This window comes from Macadamia integrifolia, chromosome 6 (genome assembly GCF_013358625.1).
Source record: "Macadamia integrifolia cultivar HAES 741 chromosome 6, SCU_Mint_v3, whole genome shotgun sequence".
Lineage (NCBI taxonomy): Eukaryota > Viridiplantae > Streptophyta > Magnoliopsida > Proteales > Proteaceae > Macadamia > Macadamia integrifolia.
In genome coordinates this window covers 21,885,163-21,892,275 of record NC_056562.1, presented here as the reverse complement: position 1 = coordinate 21,892,275, position 7,113 = coordinate 21,885,163, and positions in this window count along the sequence as shown.

Here is a 7,113-nt window from a genome sequence, read left to right as displayed (position 1 = left end):
TTGGCGGGAAAACTGTTGTTTCTTTCCAACTTTCTCTATTCTTTGGAGATTCAAATGGGGCTTCCCAACTCATTCTTCACACTTTCAATGTCTTATAGGATGGTTCTAACCTAGATCTAGGTTAGATTCAAGTGATGGGAAACCATCTTACCTTCTTTGCTCAAGAACACCTTCAAACCCTCAAAATCAATTCAAACCCACAATGCTTCTCCAACCTTGTCAATACCTCTTCAAATCCTTCAAGATCAACACATAAATCATCTATTAAACCTTAGATTCATCATTTCGAAGGGGGTTTACAAGATCTCAAGAAACCCAACTCGAATCAAGGGTTTATGCTTGGGTATGGTGAATGTTCAAGGAACCCAACTTTGCTTACCTCTAAATGTAGATCTAGAGTTGAAGATCACTCTTCCGGCGTCGGAATGGGAAGACCAAGCTTCGGCGCCGCTGAAATCCTTCTCCTCTTCCTCTACCTTCTCTTCCCTTCTTCTCCCCTTTCTTTTCTCTCTCCTCTTTACTATCCTCACCAACGTACGAGTGTCATAAATGAAAATAAAAGAAAATCATAAATGCTATATATATACTTCTTAAATAACTAAATAGTTCACATGGATGGGTCACTCAGGTGGGTGGGTGCGCCACCTGTCCGCCCACCTGAGGGCCAAAACTTGGGATTTTGACAGAGTTTGAGCCTCAGCGGGAACCCCACCCCTGGTATACGATGTAGTATGCATATATACCTTAATATACGGCTACAATACTTGCTTTATCCGTACATGGCCTTATGGTGGGTGCATGTACACGGCTTGGGCACTCCCGTCTCTTCTGGCACTGGCTCGGACTTGTCGGGCCAGCCAGTGTTTAAGGTCACCCTTGCTATCATAGTCCATAAGGAGCCCGCTCTAACTCTCTCCAGTTCAGGTCCTGCATAGTTAAACCGGGTCAACCGTGTAATCAGACCGGATTTAAGAAGTAGGGTATTACACTTTTCCTCTCTACTACTGCTTTCACCTTATCAGGATCCACCTCGATTCGACCTTAGACACTACGTGCCCCAGGAATCCAACTTGCTCAAGCCAGAATTCACATTTGCTGTATTTGGCAAACAATTGTTGTTCTCTCAACCTCTGTAACACCATTCTCAAATGTTGAGTGTGCTCCTCTTCTGTCTTGGAGTAGATCAAGATGTCATCAATAAAAATAATTACCCATTTATCGAGGACATCGTGAAATACTCGATTCATTAAATCTATGAATGCTACCGGTGCATTGGTTAACCCAAAAGGTAACACTAGGAACTTATAGTGACCATACCGAGTCCTGAATGCTGTCTTGGGTATGTCGCCGCTCTTTATCTTGAGCTGATAATAGCCTGATCGAAGGTCTATCTTTGAAAATACCTTGGCACCCTGCAGTTGGTCAAATAAATCATCAATGTGTGGCAATGGATACCGGTTCTTAATGGTTAGCTTATTCAATTCCCAGTAATCAATGCACATATGCAAGCTGCCATCCTTCTTCTTGACAAACAATACTGGGGCGCCCCACGGTGAAACACTTGGGCGAATAAACCCCTTCTCCAATAATTCTTGCAACTGCTTCTGTTGGAGATCACTCTTCCGGCGTCGGAATGGGAAGATCAAACCTTAGCGCCGCTGAAATCCATCTCTTCTTCCTCTTTCTTCTCTTTTTCCTCTTCTTTCCCTTCTTTTCACTCTCCTCTTTACTCTTCTCACCAAACGCCCGAGTGTCATAAATGAGAAAATGAAAAACTCATAAATGCTATTTATACTTTCTAAAATAACTAAGTAACCACATGGGTGGGTCACTCAGGTGGGCAGATGCGCCCACCTGTGGCTGCCCACCTGAGGGCCAAAAATTGGCCAACAAGTGGGATTTTGATGGAATTAGGCTCTCGGCACGAATCTCACTCTCGGCATAAGGTATGTTATACGTATGCGCTTTAAGATACGGCTACATACATGCTTTATCCGTACATGGCCTTATGATACGTGCATGTACACGGCTTGGGTACACCCGTCTCCTCTGGCACTGACTCGGACTTGTCTGGCAGCCGGTGTTCAAAGTCACCCTTGCCATCATGGTCCATAAGGAACCCGCCTTAACCCTCTCCGGTTCGAGTCCTACATGGTTTAACCGGGTCAACCGTGTAATCAGACCGGGTTTAAGAAGTAGGGTATTACACGGTGCCTACTCAGGCATATACAGAGGGCACCAGTATCAGTGCTAGCCTCTCAGAACAGGTGCTATGTTTGCCATTCACTTGGACATTTTGCAAAGGATTGCCCATACAACCTGGCTATGGTGCAGAGTCAGCCCCCTGTTCATAGACCTGCCTTGACTTAAGGTAGTCCACCTTAAGGAAGAATGTATGCATTGTCAGCTAAAGAGGTTGTGGCAAGTCCCGATGTCATAGCAGGTACCCTATCTATCTCGAGAATACCAGCTTATGTATTATTTAATTCTGGTGCATCACATTCTTTTATATCTAAAAGATTTTCTCGTAAGATTGATGTGACACCCAGGGCCTTAGAAAGTAAATTGATTATTAGCACACCTACGGGTAAGATAGCATAGTTAAATGAAGTGTACGGGCCATGTTCCATTGAAATAGGTGAGAAAAAGCTGGATGCCCAACTTATCAAATTTAATATACAGAATTTTGATGTTATATTAGGCATGGATTGGTTATCTACTCACCAGGAAAATGTCATGTGTGCCGAGAAGCCATTTAAAGTGGTGATTGATGATAGCGAAGAGCTTGTGTATCAAGCAGATAAGATAAAACGACCTAAAAAGATTCTTATCTCTGTATTACAGGTGGTAAAGTTATTGGAAGATGGATGTCTGGGCTACCTAGCTTCAGTACAAGATGTAGAAACAAAAGTCACACCATTAGAAGAATTAAATGTAGTTAGGGTGTTCCCCAATGTTTTTCCAGATGATCTAACTCAGCTTCCGCCTAACAGGGAGTTAGAGTTTGCTATTGATTTGGTTCCCAGAGCAGTACTAGTGTCTAAGGCTCCATACAGAATGGCATCGCCCGAATTAAAGGAGTTACAGACTCAGTTGCAACATCTATTAGAAAAAGGGTTCATATGCCCAAGTGTTTCTCCTTGGGGTGCCCCAGTTCTATTTGTCAAGAAGAAGGATGGGAGTTTGCGTATGTGCATCAATTACCGGGAATTGAACAAGTTGACCATCTAGAACCGATATCCGTTGCCACGCATCGATGATCTTTTCGATTAATTGCAAGGTGCTAAAGTGTTTTCCAAGGTTGATCTTAGGTCTGGTTATTAGTAGCTCAAGATAATGAGCAATGATATACCCAAGACGGCTTTTAGGACCCGATATGGGCATTATGAATTCCTAGTGCTATCCTTTGGGCTAACCAATGCACCAACAACCTTTATGGATCTGATGAATCAAGTATTTTATGATATTCTTGATAAATGGGTCATCGTTTTCATCAGTGACATCTTAATATACTCGAAAACAGAAGAAGAGAATGCATAAGACTTGCGAATGGTACTTTAAAGATTGAGAGAACAACAGTTATATGCAAAATTCAGCAAGTGTGAATTTTGGTTGAAACAAGTTGGATTCCTAGGGCACATAGTGTTTGAGAATGGGATCAAAGTTGATCCAGGGAATGTAAAAGTAGTTATAGAATGGGAAGCTCCCAAGAATGTCACCGAAATCAGAAGTTTCTTGGGATTAGCAGGCTACTATCGGCGATTCATTGAGAATTTTTCTCGAATCGCCGCTCCAATGACCAAGTTGACTAGAAAAGGGGAAAATTTTGAATGGTCAAAGGATGTGAGGACAGTTTTCAAGAACTAAATAAACGATTGGTGTCAGCCCCAATACTGATGATACCAGAAGTTACTGGTGGGATGACAGTCTACACTGATGCCTCTAGAATTGGGTTAGGTTGTGTTCTATGCAACATGGCAAGGTAGTGGCCTATGCATCTAGATAGTTGAAGGAATATGAGAAGAATTATTCCACTCATGATCTAGAATTGGCGGTAGTCATCTTTTCCCTGAAGATTTGGCACCATTACTTGTATGGAGAAAAGTGCGAGATATTCAGTGATTATAAAAGTCTCAAGTACTTCTTTACCCAGAGGGATCTGAACATGAGAAAGAGAAAATGGTTAGAACTCATGAAAGATTATGACTATGATATACAATACCATCCAGGTAAGGCTAATGTAGTGGCTGATGCACTAAGCGAAAAAGCCCAAACTGTATCACTTGCTTATTTGGCCACCAGCCCACGGCTTAAGCAAGAAGCCATGTTAATGAATGGAATCATTTTGAATGAAGGGTCTACCTTAGAGCTTGATCAGCAGCCTGAGGATATTAAGCAGTTAACCTTATCCCTGGCAGCCCTACAGGTGCAACCATTTATCAGGTATGAAATAATCATGAAACAACCCATGGATCCTGACTTACAAAAAATTAGAGTTAAAATCTAAGAGCAAAGGATGGTTGATCCTGACTTCATAATAGTCGATGACGGAGCACTATTGTTTCAAGGTAGATTGTGTGTACCTAATGACATGGGGATTCAAGACAAGATAATTAAGGAAGCACATAGTTCTGAGTACACACTTCACCCCAGAAGCACCAAGATGTACAAAGACCTTAAGCAAAGTTATTGGTGGCCAGAGATGAAGATTATAGTAGCCCTGTATGTTACACAGTGCCTTACGTGTCAAAAGGTCAAGGTAAAATGACACTAACCATATGGCACTCTTCAGCCACTCCCAGTATCGGAGTGAAAATGGGACATGATTACCATGGATTTTGTCATTGGGCTACCCCATTCATCCAAGGGAATAGATGCAATTTAGGTGACAATTGACAGGCTTACTAAAACTTCCCATTTCATTCCAATCAAGACTACCTACTTCATGGATAAGCTAGCACAACTTTACATGGAGAATATTGTTCGCTTATATAGAGTATCGGTGAGTATTGTGTCAAACAGAGATTCAAGGTTCACATCTAAATTCTGGAAGAGCCTCTAATATACTATGGGAACACAGGTGAACCTAAGCACTGCCTTTCATCCACAGACTAATGGACAATCTGAACGGACCATACAAATATTAGAAGATATGCTCAGAGCATGTGCAATGGAAATGAGTGACAGTTGGAAAGAAAACATACCTCTTATGGAGTTTGTGTATAATAATAGTTATCAAGCTACAATCGGAATGACTCCATATGAGGCATTGTATGGTAGAAGGTGCAAAACTCCCTTATATTAGGATGATCTAGGAGAACAATGAATGCTTGGGCCATAGATGATACAGATGACTTGTGATAAAGTTGATGTTATTCGCGAGAAAATCAAGGCGGCCCAATCCTATCAAAAGAGCTATGCAGACAACCGCAAAAAAGATATTGAATTCCAAGAAGGAGAGAAAGTGTTTTTGAAAATCTCTCCTACCAAGGGCTTACACAAGTTCCACAGGAAGGGCAAGTTGAGTATGAGATATGTTGGCCCATTTGAGATCTTGAAACAGGTTGGCTCAGTGGTATATATATTGGCCCTTCCGCCATCTTTCATCAACGTGCACATTGTATTCCTTGTTTCAATGCTGAAATTGTATGTACATGATCCATCACACATACTAACTGTGGAACCAGAGTACTTAGAGGCTGGTTGATATGACTTATGAGGAGTAGCCTACTAAAATCTTGGACCGAAAGATAAAGACTCTTCACAACCGATCCATTGCTTTTGTAAAGGTGCGATGGGTCAATCGTTCACTTAAGGAAGCATCCTGGGAGAAAGAAGCTAATATCAAGGCTAAATATCCTCATCTTTTCAGACTACCAAGTAACTTCAATTTCAAGGACGAAATTTTTAAAGGGAGGTAGATGTAGAGCCCCGCTCTTTAAACCCAGTTTATTGATCGGTTGGTTTGATTTGGTCTTGCAGGGTCTGAACCAGAATGGGTTGATGCAGGTGTATTGTGGTATATGATGGCAAGGGTGACGTCAAATGCAAGGTGGCCGGATGAGATTGAGCCGGTACCTAAGATGATCTGCACGCCTAAGCTGTGCCCTTGCATATATCACAAGGCACCTTAGAAGATATTTATAACATTAGGGTATAAATAGCCTTTATACTCTCTCTCCCTCATTTATGGTTTTTAACAAAGTGGGTGAGAGGAGTAAAGAAGAGGGAGAAAAGAGGATGAAGGAGAGAAGGAAGGGGAAAGAGGCTCACCCCTTGGATTCTGGAGCTGCACTTTGCCTTTCCGTCGTGGGAATAGTATCCAGTGACTTGAGATCTCCATTTTAAGGTAAGTAACACCATGAACCTTGAGATTTGATGAAACCCTCTTTGTATATGTTTGAATCTAGAGGATAATGAAGCCATTGTATGATTTCCTTGAAGTATTTGAGGAAGGAAACAAAGATTTGGTGATTATTCAAGTGGCATTTGAGTTTGAGAAGATGATTCCAAGATTTGGGTTTTTTCCAAGTAAAGGTATGATTTCTTCCCCCAAATCTTGTTGTTGTCTTACATCCATAGTACAATCAAGTAGATGAAACGTAGAATATGTGGGAAATGATGTGGGAATCATCCTATTGGGGTTCCAAGAGTTGGAATGGAAGAAAGAAGGAAAACAACAAAATTTGAGAGAACTGGCGGGTGCCTGACCCACCAGTGTGACCCACCATTTTCACCTACCCTCTCGGGTTCTACCGACAGGTGCTTGACCCACCAGTATGACCTACCAGTCATTCCTGTACCTCTGGTTCTACCAACGAGTAAGATCGATTGGTTCTTGACCCACCTGTATGACCCATCGGTCTAGGTAGATTGCACAGGTGGGTTCTCCTACCCACCTGTATGACCCACCTGTAGCCCAAATGAGCTTCGGTTGAACTCAAACTCATTGACAACCTTCTTCACACTATTATAATGTCATGTCTATATCCTAGGTCGATTATAATCCCGATTTGGACGCATTTCTAAACCCTTTATCTATGCTAGGTTTTGAGAAACTCATCTTCTTACTCTAGATCTTACATGTATCGTGAGTGCTGATTTTTCCACTAG